The sequence below is a fragment of the Sinohyriopsis cumingii genome, chromosome 4 (genome assembly GCF_028554795.1).
Source record: "Sinohyriopsis cumingii isolate HCF-2022 chromosome 4, ASM2855479v2, whole genome shotgun sequence".
NCBI lineage: Eukaryota > Metazoa > Mollusca > Bivalvia > Unionida > Unionidae > Sinohyriopsis > Sinohyriopsis cumingii.
This window is the reverse complement of record NC_142964.1, coordinates 52,005,055-52,021,565: the sequence shown is the minus strand read 5'-3', so window position 1 is coordinate 52,021,565 and position 16,511 is coordinate 52,005,055.

Genomic DNA, 16,511 nt, shown 5'->3' with positions numbered 1-16,511 from the left:
TTTCGTAAGGAACAAAATCACTCTTTCTATCTGTTTAGAAGATATACATATCCAAACCAAAGAGGAGAAACTGATTTGCACTAAATGGGGATACAATTGTTTTTGAAACTGTAATTGTTCTGATTACTGGCCAATCTAAGCGTGTGTCAGTCCTATTAACAATAATTTTGAATGTAAATAAACAATCTGATAACGGATACAAGCGGTAGAGAAGGAAAGCAGTTTTTTAATAAAGAGATATTAAAGAAAATAAATACATTTCAAAACGCACATCAGAATTCCTACGTAATTATGACAGGCAACTTAATCCTAGTCCTGAACTCCGACCAAGATACAAAATGTTGTATTCGTATAAAAATTCCTGACGCTGAAAGGCATGACATAAATTAAAATTAGTTAATATCTAGAATAATCATGGTACTAATTCAATTCCCATACTAAATCTATGCAAACAGTTAAGAAACACACACACACACACACGCACACACACACACACACACACACATATATATATATATAGAGAGAGAGAGATACATACATACATACATACATACATACATATGAACATACATACATACATACATATGAACATGATTGGGTATTTATCGTTGTGTAAATTTTATTTAATCACTCACAAAGTAAATAAAGTCCGAAGTCCATCGAGTAACCATATAGGTTTAAATGATTATGGTTGGGTATTTATCGATGTGTAATCCCTCACTAAGTTGTCATAAAGTCCGAGCCACTCACAAAGTAAATAAAGTCCGAAACAGTTTATATTAAGTTTCTCAGTGATGAGGACAAATTTACACATCGATAAATACCTTACCATGATCAATTAATCCTTATAATTCCAATTCACGTCCTGTCTGTTATCAGATTTCATGAACAAAATATTCGAAGTTTTCTTTCATGAAACGTAACTGCGAAAGAATACATACCCAATCTTCGCTATCGAAGAGTAGTCGATTCCTTATACAGTAATAAATGGTACTCTTGTCAGAGCAGGTCTTGCAGTGATATATTGTTATGATCCTTATTTTAATATATAAAACACTTAGTTGATGCTGTTACCCAGGCTATTCCTTTTCTTTTTTGTAACGTTACTCTTGCGTATGGCATGTGTTTTTATAACATTCGTTGTTATTGCTTTCTACGTTTTTCGATCTTTAAAAAGTAAAATCGTGTCTAGTTTTAGTAAGATTCTTTGCTGGACATATGACCCTGACCTTTAATAACAGCCGATGAAGAATTATCGAAGCAAAATGCATGAATATTTCTCAAGACTGGCTTGGAAAGTATGCCATATGCATTTTCTGGCAAAAGGGGTGAGTGTTAAAATGCAGAAATGACTGCAATTACATTGTTTTAACTTCTATTGTGCGATTTTGTTATCAGTGTGTTACATATTTTGATCGGAAATCACATAGGTCGGGAGGTAGGACTTCTTGTTGTTATTATCTTGTAAGACGTTGGTATAGATAAAGCTTCACATAATATTCACTGGAAACTTGGAACCAAAAGTAGTCCGCAGAATTTACCGATGATAAAACAGTTTCGTTTAGTATTACATAACCTTTTATATCCAATCAGAAATTTGGGTATATTCATGACTATTGGAATGTTTAATAAATAAAGCATAAATTATCGTAAGAGGTTGTTGTTGTGGGGTTTAACGCCATTTTCAGCACAAGATAGGCCATTAATGGTGGAGGAAGAACCCGGGAAGTCCCCTGAAAGAAACATCGACCCACGGGAATCTGCTGGCAAGCTTTCTCACGCACCCACATTGGCCGAGTACGAGACTCGGACCCACGCAGACAGATGGGGGGATGGGAGTGATACATAACAGCGAGCGCTTTAGACCACTTGCTCACCATTCAGTAGGTAACATACCATACATTTTGGTTAATAGATAATCTTAAATACTTTGATACATGTATCCATCGCTGAGTTCCGACAGATCAGATGCTAGTTTAATACGCTCCAAGTGGAAGGTATCATAACCCAATAAATGACGCCGCATATTGCGCTGATAGATCAAGGCTTTCCCTGTTTGCTCGAAATAGTTTCTAGAACTGTTACGAATCTATGGTCTTAAACTAAGCAGCAGAAAAGAAGTGAAACCAATATGTTTACTAAAATCAACAAATACATTTATTTGGCCATGTTACAAAGTGAAAATTTACGAGTGACTTATAGTATTGTGATTTAAATCCCAAATAATCCTAAATCTTCTATCACAAATCCAAAAGAGTAGAATATTCCGAATAAATTCCAATAATATTGAATGTCCAGATTTACCAATAGTTTTGAATTGGAGAGTGAAATATATATTCAGAAATAGATATTTTAAGAACTGTGTGACAACCAATGACACGTTTTAACCAAGAAAGATTCGTAGAGAAGCTTGATTTTTTTTCAGGAGAAGAATACGCACCTGTCATATACCTTATGAGGTAGTAGAGTAGAAACAACGAAATAATATCCTTGTCTGAATTGCCAATCACCATCGTCAGCCATTACACTAATTGAAAATGCGTAGAACAACAACGAATTCAGAGATGCCATCTTATCATTTAACGTCCAGAGAAAACATATATCCTGATTAATTGTTTTGCAAATTGTTTTGAAAAAGAGCTATTTGATGACTCTCTAAAGTTTAAATTGGCAATGTCACTAATTTGTTATTGTTTCAAATCTGATCATTAAAATAACTGAAGAAATAGCAAACATTTTTTTTGTTCTGTCACTGAATCCGTGAAAACGTGCTACATGTAATATTCATCTGAAAGTTTGGAAGTAAACATCTTGTGGGGAAAGAACTTTCACAGAAAATCAATAAAAGTGGGAAAACTACACAGGATAAGAAACACAATCATTAGAAGTGGGAAAACTACACAGGATAAGAAGCACAATCATTAAAAGTGGGAAAACTACACAGGATACGACACACAATCATTAGAAGTGGGAAAACTACATACGACACACAATCATTAGAAGTGGGAAAACTACACAGAATAAGAAGCACAATCATTAAAAGTGGGAAAACTACACAGGATACGACACACAATCATTAGAAGTGGGAAAACTACATACGACACACAATCATTAGAAGTGGGAAAACTACACAGAATAAGAAGCACAATCATTAGAAGTAGGAAAACTACACAGGATACGACACACAATCATTAGAAGTGGGAAAACTACATACGACACACAATCATTAGAAGTGGGAAAACTACACAGGATAAGAAGAACAATCATTAGAAGTGGAAAAACTACAAAGGATACGAAGCACAATCATTAGAAGTGGGAAAACTACACAGGATAAGAAGAACAATCATTAGAAGTGGGAAAACTACACAGGATACGACACATAATCATTAGAAGTGGGAAAACTACATACGACACACAATCATTAGAAGTGGGAAAACTACACAGGATAAGAAGAACAATCATTAGAAGTGGGAAAACTACAAAGGATACGAAGCACAATCATTAGAAGTGGGCAAAACTACACAGGATAAGAAACACAATCATTAGAAGTGGGAAAACTACACAGGATAAGAAGAACAATCATTAGAAGTGGGAAAACTACAAAGGATACGAAGCACAATCATTAGAAGTGGGAAAACTACACAGGATAAGAAGAACAATCATTAGAAGTGGGAAAACTACAAAGGATACGAAGCACAATCATTAGAAGTGGGAAAACTACACAGGATAAGAAGCACAATCATTAGACGTGGGAAAATTACACAGGATAAGAAACACAATAAAGAAAAGAAGACTACACAGGAAAAGAAGCACAATCAATAGAAGTGGGAAAAACCACACAAGAAAAGAAGCACAATCATTAGAAGAGGGAAAACTTCACAGGATAAGAAACGCAATTATTAGAAGTGGGAAAATTACAGAGGATAAGAAACTAAATCATTAGAAGTGGGAAAAAATTCACAGGATAAGAAATTAAATATTCGACGTGGGAAAACTAAACAGGATAAGAAACACAATCAATTAGAAGTGGGAAAACTTCACAGGATAAGAAACATAATCATTCGACGTGGAAGAACTACACAGGATAAGAAACACTATAATTAGGAGAGAGAGAACTACACATGATTAGAAACACAATCACTAAAAGTGGGAAAAGTAAACAGGAGAAGAAACACAATAAAGACAAGAGGGAAAATTACACAGGATAGGAAGCACAATCAGTAGAAGTGGGAAAACTTCACAGGATAAAAAACACAATTATTAGAAGTGGGAAAATTACACAGGATAAGAAACTCAATCATTAGAAGTGGGAAACCTTCACAAGATAAGAAACATAATCATTCGACGTGGGCACAGGATAAGAAACACAATCAATAGAAGTGGGAAAACTACTCAGGATATGATACACTATCATTAGAAGTGGGAAAATTACAGAGGATGAGAAACACAATCATTTGAAGTGGGAAAACTACACAGGATAAGAAACACGATCAATAGAAGAAGGAGAACTACACAGGATGAGAAACACAATCATTAGAAGTGGGAAAGCTTCACAGGATAAGAAACATATTCATTCGACGTGGAAGAACTACACCGGATAAGAAACACAATCATTCTACGTGGGAAAACTACACAGAATAAAAAACACAATCAACAGAAGAGGGAAAACTACACAGGATAAAAATACAATCATCAGAAGTGGGAAGACTGCACAGGATAAGAAGCACAATCATACGACGTTTTAAACTGAAACATGATTGAAAAAAATTTCATTAGGGAAAACGTTAGAGGTTTGTCAGCAAATTCACTAGACGAGAGAAAAGTCCAAAGGGATTGGAAATACAATTATTACACGAGGACAACTCCAGGATAATGGGAAACAATCATTAGACGAAGGAAACTGCCAAGAGGATTGCAAATACACGTATGCATCAGCAGTCTTTAAGAGCGGGTGTCGAAGAAAACAACAGGACCAGAAAATACAAGCGTTTCAGTTTGACGTTCTGTTTTATTATATGGAAGGAATCATAAGAAATGAATCTGAATCATGCATGGAATCAATCAACCAATTCTCACCTGAATATCATGGTTTCAATGAAAATCCTTCTTGTGTTAGGTAAGATCTAGAGTTCGTTGAAGATATCAAGCTTTGGAAAAGGACCGTGATGGTGAGGTGACAATTCATCGTGCCTTTAGGTCCATCATAAAACTCTTTGGAACATAACGACGGGATGTGGAGTAAGAGTCAAAGGAGTACATTGGATTCCTGAAATGTCTATTAGTGGGAAGCAAAAAATTGCAATCAATGGTCAAAAGGGAACAGTTGATTGCAGAAATGTGTATTGGTTGAAAGCAAATAGCTTTGCCCTTAATGGTCAAAAGAGTAGAGTGGGTTGCAGAAATGCTTATTGGTGGAACGCAGTTAAATAGACCTTAACAGTCAAAAGACTAAAGGTGATTTTAGAAATACTTACTGATGGAAAGCAAATAAATACCAATAACAGTGAAAAGAGTACAGATGATTTTAGAAGTACTTACTGATGGAAAGCAAATAAATGCCCATAATGGCCAAAAGAGTACAGATGATTTTAGAAGTACTTACTGATGGAAAGCAAATAAATACCATTAACGGTCAAAAGACTACAGATGATTTTAGAAATACTTACTGATGGAAAGCAAATAATAATGGTCAAAATAGTACATATGATTTTAGAAATACTTTCTGATGGGAAGCATTGAACTTTCCCAATTATTAGGTACATTGTAGACCAGGGGTCGGCAACTTACGATACGCATGCCACAACGTGGCACGTCAAGAGGTTTTGTTTGGCAGGCAAAGGGCAGCCAGAAATCTCGACTTTAACAGTGTTACTCTATTACTGGTGGCAAGCTCTCATTCATTTTATAATTAATCCGGAAAAAGGTGACACGCTATGTAAAATAGTTTGCCGACACCATGATGTAGACAATGAATAAATAAATATACACTTGAGGAAACCTTAAGACCTCAAACATCTGGAAAATAATTTGATCGTTTCTGTGTTTGTTTAAGAATAAACTTTACAATACAATTTGTGTTCAATCAATGTCTGCAGTAAATCCTAATATTATCAGGAGTATTACAATTATGTATTGTGTAGCCTCACTTTCAGGAGACATTGCGAAAATATTTGGTGAAAAATGAACCAGGAAATTGTATTCGCCTGATCTGTTGTTGTTGTTGTGGGGTTTAACGCCATTTTTCAGCACACGATAGGCTATACATGGCGGCCAGTATTAATGGTGGAGGAAGAACCCGGGAAAACCCCGGAAAGAACCACCGACTCACGAGGAGCTACTGGCAAGCTTTCTCACATACCAACATTGGCCGAATCCAAGATTCGAACCCACGCAGACAGAGGTGAGATGGCAGTGATCCGTAACGGAGAGCGCTTTAGACCGCTCGGCCACTCGGGGCCCCAGCCTGATCTTGTTAACTTGACACACAATTAACTCCAGGTTACGTAGATAAGAAATTTGCATTCTATATATAGTAACTAGAGCAGCATAGGAAATGGTTTCTGTCCGATTATGATAATGTAAAATACACTGCACTAAATCATTTCGCTTGAGCTTACAATATAACATATTACCTTGAATCCAGGTATACTAAATCAAACGTAATGAGTTTACGTAACTGGTTATTTCGGACCGTATAATTCGTGACAGATAAAATATAATATAAATGACCTCCCGTATCAACATTGCAACATCACTGCGAACATTATGAATGGTTACTTTTCCAAAAATTAGGTCAAAATAAATCTTCTTTGCCTTGAAAGAAATGTGAGTTAGAACATTCTGACGTAAAAAAAATATCTTTATCTGTGTGGATTATTTCAGAAGAAATTCAAGTAAATTCACTGCAAATCAGCTACTTATCCAGTTTCTTTGAAGTCTTCGATTAATTCTCTTAGCAATTCTTGGTCAACAATAGCTGTAAATAGACTGCGTTCTTCGCACAGTGATTGTTTCCACATTTTGACAGTATACATGCGTTGTTAAATTGGAATCATTAAGAGATCCGTTATTGAGAATTTGTCCCTATCCTGTTTTTGTTTTTAACATTTTTCGATTACGTGTCCTTGACCCTGACCCCTCCACCGCTGGATAAATCACGGACACCCTTTCATCAGGGATAGGATAAGTGGCAAACGTTTCTGTTTGTGTTCTTCACCGTTGAGAGCGACCAATTTATTTCTTGGTGATTTTATGTTCAAGCCTGAATCTCAGAAAGTAAATCTCGTAGTTCAATACTGCGGTTGCAATAACAGTAACAAGGTCTGCAGTGACATTATTTCAAACTTACTGCGTTATTGCCCTTGTATGAGTTCCAAATGAACACATTGGCATTCAGATATATCGTGTCACTTCGTTGCAGTGATAATTCATTTAATATGGTTGCACATTTTGGGTAGATCGAAGTTTTCTTTCATTAGACATTTAACTGCGATAGAATACATAACCCCATCTTCGCTAGCAAAGAGTAGTCGATTCTTCATAGAGTAATATAGGGTACAGTGTCATGCCAGTGATATATTGTTATGATCATTATTTTTATTTTTAAAAGAAATGGTTGATGCTGTTTGTACCAGGTTATTCCTTTTTATCTAGCATTACTCTTTGATATGGAGATGTTGCTATAGCATTCGTTGTTATTGCTTTCTACGCAATTCAGTTTTTCAAAAACCACACTCGTATCTATATTTAGTGAGCTCCTGTGCTCTATATATCAACCTGACCTTTCAAAACAGACGGTGAAGAATTATCGAAGCAAAATGCAAAATGAAATCTCCAGGTTGGCTTTGAAAAGTATGTCATATACTGTATTTGGCACAATGGGAGAGTGTTAAAATGCAGTAATGACTGTGCAATTACAGTTTTAACTTATATATATTGGGCGATTTTAATCAGGGTGTTGCACATTTTATTCGGAAATCACAAAGGAGGGTAGGTGGGACTTGTTCTTGTTATTGTGGTGTAAGCCGTTGTTACAGATAAAGCCTCACATAAAATTCCCCTGAAAAAAGAGAACCAAAGGTATTATGCTGCAGAATTTACCGATGTATAAAAGTTTAAGGTTCAGTATTACAGTTTATTTGACCGTTTATTTCCAATCAGAATGCTGAAATAATGGAACATGAGAGAGCAGAACATCGAAGTCCGTGCATGTCACTATGGGGTCAGAAACAACGGGCACCAGATTTGTACCTGAAAGACACTTTATCAAGCCAGTAAGAATAGCTCTGTGTGTGTGTGTGAGAGAGAGAGAGAGAGAGAGACAGACAGACAGACAGGCAGACAGACAGACAGAGTTGACGTGTTAATTTCATTGTGGCGATCCTTATGGCTACATATATTGAAGATACTACCATGTTAGAGCATTTATTTTCTTCAAGATTTGTATCATCACGAATAAACAAACATGACGAATAATAACAAATCTCTAAAACTTAACTGATTTGTTTTCATTCACCAGAACTATTACCAAAACACAAAATACTACGTTACTAGGGACATCGTCCGATTGATATGTCTGAGAAAGGTTCTAATGTAAAATATAAAAAACGATCATCACAAATTAATAGTTACATATATTTAATTTCATTTTGAAAGTACTGTTGTACAAAAGACGCATAGCATATTTACAGAGTATTCGGTAGAATGTGTCATAACCCGAATAATCCAAACAACCATACACGTTCCATCAAGGTTTTGTTTGTATGTTGAATCGGTCGAAAAGATATACAAGCCAACAGTTTGCGTATGACCATAGAAAACTTAAACATTTACGAAAGGTTGTGAACAATCGCATGTTAGCATATAAAGAATTATGACCGAAAATTGCAAAACATATGGTTTTGAAAGATGTAGATAAACACTTTAAATTTACAGATACATGTTACAATAGTGGAGGGGAATAGCTGAAAACAAGATCAAAAACCATGATCATTTAACGGTAAAGTATAGAGGTCCGTCACATAAAGAATTCAATTTTGATTGTTAAATGTCCAAAATATAAGCGATCGTTCATTTAGAAATTATTCGATTATGAGAGAGATATTAAAACATTGGTTAAAATTATGCATATGCTGAACATCCAGGCCACCATGAGAAATGTTGTTCTTCGGTTTATTAGATTCAAGCGTATAAAATAAACACAATCCGAATGTTCAGAATGTCACGAAAGCATTTTAGCCAAGACGTGTACAGCTATATTACTATTATGTTATTTAAAATACTTTGATGCTTGTTTGGAATTTATCAATGTTTGTGAAATGACAAACTTCCTATTGCTAATATTTTAACTGCTACATTTATTTACACACGGTGAATGATTGAATGTGAGTTGGAGGACTTGATTACAATTAAGAATTCTCAGGATACCACATATGATGAAGCAATTTACGAATACTACTTGGACAAAGATGGTAAGACAATGATTGTCATTGAGTATCAGATGCCAAGGTCAAGGTCAATAATGACGTACTTACATCCAAACTATCTTTATGCGCATATAGGTAGAAAAATATTTGTTCGAAATCATGGACGAATAATTTTGGTTGCATTATATAAGTATATTTGGAGGAATTTTTATTTATTGTGACGCTGTGTATCGTCACTATAAGTCAATGTCGAATGTTGAAAAATGTATATCGATAGATCTGCCTGATTACTTACAAACAGCTTTAGCTAGATATCGGGTCTTCCAGTCATGGGTTAAAGACTGAGACTATATATGTCAAATGATATGCGTTATCAAGAGCGTTTTATTTTCTTTTTATAATGAACATTTGTTGATTAAGTTTAATAGTTTTATTCTTCTCTTTAATGATATGTTCAAAATATTCTGATGACAGTGAGAAATATTTACAGTATTATTGATATAATGAGGCAAGTAAAGATAAATTCTACAAAATTTCGTCAAGTCAAACTCCTTTTGTTTTCATTGTCTATTGAAGTTGATACACTATCAAAGAATGTATCACGTCTATCTTGTACTGTATAAATGGCGCTATAATGTCGTATCATAGGCCAGTGATCCTAAGCTCAGAAAACAATATTTTTAAAAACTCGGTTTTGATATATTTTTGGTTTTCTCAGATGTGAAACCATATCTTTTTTAAATGTTCAAGGAGAGAGAGAGAGAGATAGAGCTAGCTTATACATTATATGCTTTTACACCTAGTTTGGCTACACAAGTGCGTGCAATAGTAGATCATTCAGGTGATCCAAATTACAGGCATTGTTGACACAATACGTCTTTGCATCACTTTAGTTTTCAAATTCATTCTTGTAGGGTTCATTTTCTTTATAATATAGTAAACAATAGTATTTTCCCCCATTTTCTTCCATGTAGGTTTTGGTATAGATTCAAACTCATTGATCAAACAAATTTTATTTTATTTTAGGCTGTACTGTTATACTTCCGAATTTTTGTGTGGCTTCATTTGTAAAACAGGCACGTAGTGTAATCAAAGATACAATTATTTGGACCAGAAGAACTCATTTACTGGTCCCGAAAAGGACACAATAAAAAGGTTGTATACAAGATACCAATAATTATTGGGCAATACTATTATCTGGTAGTAACCCACTTGCTATTATGTATTCAGTTGTGAACTGGCTGCACAAATAAATTAATTAATTTTACACCTTATTAAATGACCATTGTTGATTACATCCCGTTTATAAACAGCATGAGCGTTTGCTAAAACACGTTATAGGCAACATCAAGAGCAGAGTTTAATGTTGCATGGTAAATTTTGTTGACAATGTTTGTTTTATTTTCACAGCTGACATTTGCCTGTAGGTATTTCATTGTCTATCTCAAAACGTTCAAGCATTTAGCAGTATAAGTTTGGATTTATGTTTGTTTGATTTTATGTTTATTTGAATTCGGTGCTAATAAATGCATGAGGTAAAGTCCATGGGTAATCAGGTCAACAACTGTAGACTGATTAAGTGAAAACAGAATAATAAGTTTTGCAATTTTGACGTTATAAATGCTTGATTGTGGACTTATTGAAATCTTAAGGAACCTGTTCAATTCCATGCTGAAGGTAAGCGTGAGAGCAGTGTTTAATGCTGCGTGGTAAACACAGATAATAACATTGATGGTCTCAAACGACTTGTGTCTGTAGGTAATAACATTGATTGTCCTAATTGACTTGTATCTATAGGTAATAACATTGATTGTCTCAGTTGACTTGTGCCTGTAGGTAATAACATTGATTGTCTCAATCGATTTGTGTCTGTAGGTAATAACATTGATTGTCTCAATCGACTTGTGTCTGTAGGTAATAGCATTGATTGTCTCAGTTGACTTGTGTCTGTAGGTAATAACATTGGTTGTCTCAATCGACTTGTGTCTGTAGGTAATAGCATTGATTGTCTCAGTTGACTTGTGTCTGTAGGTAATAACATTGATTGTCTCAATCGATTTGTGTCTGTATTTAATAACATTGATTGTCTCAATCGATTTGTGTCTGTAGGTAATATCATTGATTGTCTCAATCGATTTGTGTCTGTAGGCAAAAACATTGATTGTCTCAATCGATTTGTGTCTGTAGGTAATAACATTGATTGTCTCAATCGACTTGTGTCTGTAGGTAATAACATTGATTGTCTCAATCGACTTGTGTCTGTAGGTAATAACATTGATTGTCTCAATCGACTTGTGTCTGTAGGTAATAACATTGATTGTCTCAATCGACTTGTGTCTGTAGGTAATAGCATTGATTGTCTAAGTTGACTTGTGTCTGTAGGTAATAACATTGATTGTATCAATCGATTTGTGTCTGTTGGTAAAAACATTGATTGTCTCAATCGATTTGTGTCTGTAGGTAATAACATTGATTGTCTCAATCGATTTGTGTCTGTAGGTAAAAACATTGATTGTCTCAATCGATTTGTGTCTGTATTTAATAACATTGATTGTCTCAATCGATTTGTGTCTGTAGGTAATAACATTGATTGTCTCAATCGATTTGTGTCTGTAGGTAATAACATTGATTGTCTCAATCGATTTGTGTCTGTAGGTAAAAACATTGATTGTCTCAATCGATTTGTGTCTGTAGGTAATAACATTGATTGTCTGAGTCGATTTGTGTCTGTAGGTAATAACATTGATTGTCTCAATCGACTTGTGTATGTAGGTAATAACATTGATTGTCTCAATCGACTTGTGTCTGTAGGTAATAGCATTGATTGTCTCAATCGACTTGTGTCTGTAGGTAACAAACTATGCTATTTAAAGGCTTATCATTATCTTAAACGTTAAAGCATTTCAGGTACATTTAAGTTGTGTGCATGTGCCATTGCTGTGATAAAGCAAATTGCTCAGTGCACAGTTCTCACTATTTAAATAATCAAAAAGGGTAATGAGTTTAATTTTGTGATATAAAATATATACAGTTGACTATGACACTGAAAGCGCAATCAATCAATCGTACTCTAAATCTTTCTAATAATTCTGATATGTCACACCCACTGGAGATTTTAGAAATTTCACTTGTAGTTACTGTCCTAAAAAAAGAATATAGTAAAGAATTTGACACTGAAGAGGCACAATTGCAACATGAGTAAAATAGTCACATTATGTTGGACAAAAGAGGATATCAAAAGGGTTCGTTCGGACAATACGAAACGTAAATATAAGTTGAAATATATTACTGTTCCAAGAAAACAAATAAACGTAGATGGGGAAACAGAGATGCAAACAATTAACACAACAGGTGGAGAAAAGCATAAACTCTAATAGTCTACTATCACAGATTGATTTGATTACATATAGTAAAACAAACTATTTTGTTCACAAGAAGAGAAAAGGATGAAGATATTTTGTAAATGCTATTGAGATTTTAATTTTTCGTAAATGCTATAGAGATTTTAATTTCGATATTTTGTAAATGTTATAGAGAATTTAATTTCGATATTTTGTAAATGCTATTGAAATTTTAATTTCGAAAATAACTTCTATGTTGAAATATGTAAAGCATAAACAAGATTGAAGAGTAAAAAAGCGATGTTATTATAGAAACAGATACAAACACAGATGCTGGACTGCAAGGAAAGTGTTGAAGTAAAATAACTCATTTTGTTGATAATGGACATGGGAAATATATTGAAACAACTGTTTAAATAAAAGTGTTTTACAAGAACTGATATTAATCACCGTAATAAAACATGACAAGATAAAGAGTTACTCTGTTCACAGCATATGTTGTAAAATATTTAGTAGAGGTTCGTGGACGATAACATATGGCCGAAGTGCTACATCAGGGGACAAAGATGATTCCTTTGCTGACAAAATAGCAAAGACTCATTAATAAATAAGGTGTATTATTTGTTTGAGTTAGCTATGATAGTCAAGAAAAGAAATAGTAGCAGTGACTAGAATTATTGAAAATGAAATAATCTCGCTTTGAAAACACCGGGGCAGGTTGTTTCTTTCAATGATGAACATGTTAGTTTACTTATTTAGGTATTAATTCATTTATTATTTGCTTTTGTTTTGTTAGATGTGTAAACAAACGACAAAGACGTATACTTGTACCAAGCCAAAGTGCAAAGCAAACATAAATTAGGGCGGCTTATCTAATTCTTAGTAAAAGTGATTCTTGATTTACTTCATCATGCAGTATATTTTGTAAAGTTTCTAGAATATCATATATCATCTTGTACTACATAAGTTTTACTCACGGTGTCTTCTTATTTTGATCTAACACTAAAGTCATTGTCCATTTGCACTTTTAGAAAGTGATACATGCTTTGGAATCTTGTCATAATGTTTTCATTTCGTAACTTTGTGTACATATATATATACAGATAAAATGCACATTGCACTACTCCAATGCTTCAATTAAATCTTGCAATGATTTCAATGCTGTTAATATGCTGTTATCTTGTGAGAACAAGCAACACCACCATTAGGTAAATCTGTATAAATTTTCTCACTGAAATACATGTTTGTTGATCTAAAGTTTCAATACCACCAACGAAATCCATGTTTGTTGATCTAACGTTCAATACCACCAATGAAATCCACGAATATCCTTCCGGCCAGTTAATTTAATTTTTTAATATCAGATAAATCTTTACAAGATTTACAAAAGTGCATATAATAGTCTATATTTTTGAGAAGAAGAAAAAAACGATTTCACCAAAGATTTATTTGTCCTGATGTGGTGCATTGTTAACATTGTTACAGATTAAATTAAATTGCTTTGGCGTTTTTATTCAGATTTTAAAGTATCTTGGCCAGGCAGCAATAAAATAATAGTTTTCTTGTTTGAAAGTAAATTTGAAACTGTTATACAGATTTAATTAGTTCTTGAACACTCTGATGTGCAACATGTAACCCCACAAACAGATATTGCTATCCACACTGCAGAGTTCAAAAATGATTCTGACATAATCTCGTGTCAGACCATGCTCTGTATTTGACTTAAAATTCTTCAGTATCAAATTGTACGGTATAGATGTAAAAAAAAATTAATGGTATGTATGTGAAAAATTCAGTCTCAGTGCAATACATGTTCATGTCGTTAAATATTGTGCAATCACCCAGGTCAAATGCGGAGCCTGAGCATGTCACAACCGGAGCGTTAAACTTAAATGCAGGATGATGATAAGTTGCTGTACGTGTTATTGTGTAAATTATTTAGTCCATTACTGAAGACAAACAGTTATTGTAAAATTGGTTTTTCTTGTGTAAGTACATTGTGCTTCTATTTATTTTTTTCCCCACATTCACATATACTTCTTTTTTATTTTATTTGTATATTTTTTCTTTGCACTACCATGTTAATCTTATTGATTTAGCATAATATATAGATGAACGGTATTTTCACATTTGTTTTTCAATTTCCACTACTAGTTGTTCTTTATTCGATTCGTAATTTGGTCCAGCAGAATGTATTTGCAAAATTGATTGTACCGTTTACATGTGAAGTTTCATTTCATTTTTAGTAGTAAGTGTCAAATAAAGTTCAGCGAAAATCTTATATTTCTATCTACACAGCATGAAAGGTACATTGGAGTTTACTTCATCCATATGGTGCAATGTTGCCATAGTAACTGATTTTGATTAATTTTGTGATAGTCTTTTGTAACAGATGGTTTTATGGATGTTTTAACATTTTACGTGGAAAGAGATTTGAATGCTGACCATGATTGTATACATATTTATTTGATGTTTAGATACGTTTTGTCTTGTTCAAATCTTGTAGACTAGCATGCAGTCTTTACATTGTAATCGTATTTCATTTTTATAGAGGTAATTGGAATCAAAGTCATATTCTTCGATAGTGTCTTTTTATAATGCTTCTGTGATTTAATATTACCAAACTAGTGCGTGCATTGTAGTCACCTAATCGCGTTTATTTATGTGCATTATTTAGTATTTCACCGGTGACGTTTTAGATGTACTTAATGATTTTCCTCTAGTTCTATTTTTAAAATTATTCGCATGCCACGCATGTTTTATCAGCTTTAGTTTCTAATGTGTTGTCATTTTCTTTGTTTCCACAGCGTTATCTTTATAAAAAAAAATCAAAGCTTTTATAGTGATTAATATTGCTTTCTTTCTCTCTTGTTGTAATACTCTTACTCCGTTACCTATGTAGAAGAGTGTCCTTGACAAGGCATCTTTTATGAAAACTTTGATTTCATTTCAATTTAGCTTTGCACTATTATTAAATGACGGGTACAAAAGTCATAACAATTAATATGTGTTCGCTAAATGTCTTCGTGGCCTTGTTGGTCTAGTGATAGGTTTAGATTTTGCGAAATAATCATGTATGACGGGGCCAATATTTTTAGAACAGCGGAAGTATAGACAGAACTGGATTTTCATTTTCTCGATATACTTGTTTATTTCATATGTCAGAAGCCCATAAAAGAAAATGCTAAAACAATCGTCCTATTTTAGTTTTCATTTGATCCACTTCTTGCTTAATGTCTATATTACTCGGAAACCGTGATTTGGATTCCATTTCATTGATTTCATCAAGGCAAGAAAGAAAGAAAGAATAAATGAAATTTGACAGATGGGTGGATATAGATCACAAATCGATCACAGATTCTATGTTCAATATTATTCTGTTTTAATACCATATCAGTCACGAAGACATATCCTTTCATGGAGTTTAATCGTAGATTTTCAAACAAACAGCATGCAATAGGGCAATACATGCATAACAGGCCTGATGTACTCAAATGCAAAATAGCTGATTGATTCTGTATAATGTTTGCATACATTTTAGCAGTTTGCCATCAGTGGGCGGTAAATAAGAACTCAGATAATCACTTTCGATTTTTAATAAGCAAAAGAAAATATTTACTTGTCATCTGAGATAGGTTGTCTGATTCGTTTTACGGTAGCCACGTGATTATCATGCTAATCATATAAACAAGAAATGGATATTTACAAAAGGAATAATCATCACGATCCAACCAATATGTCGGGG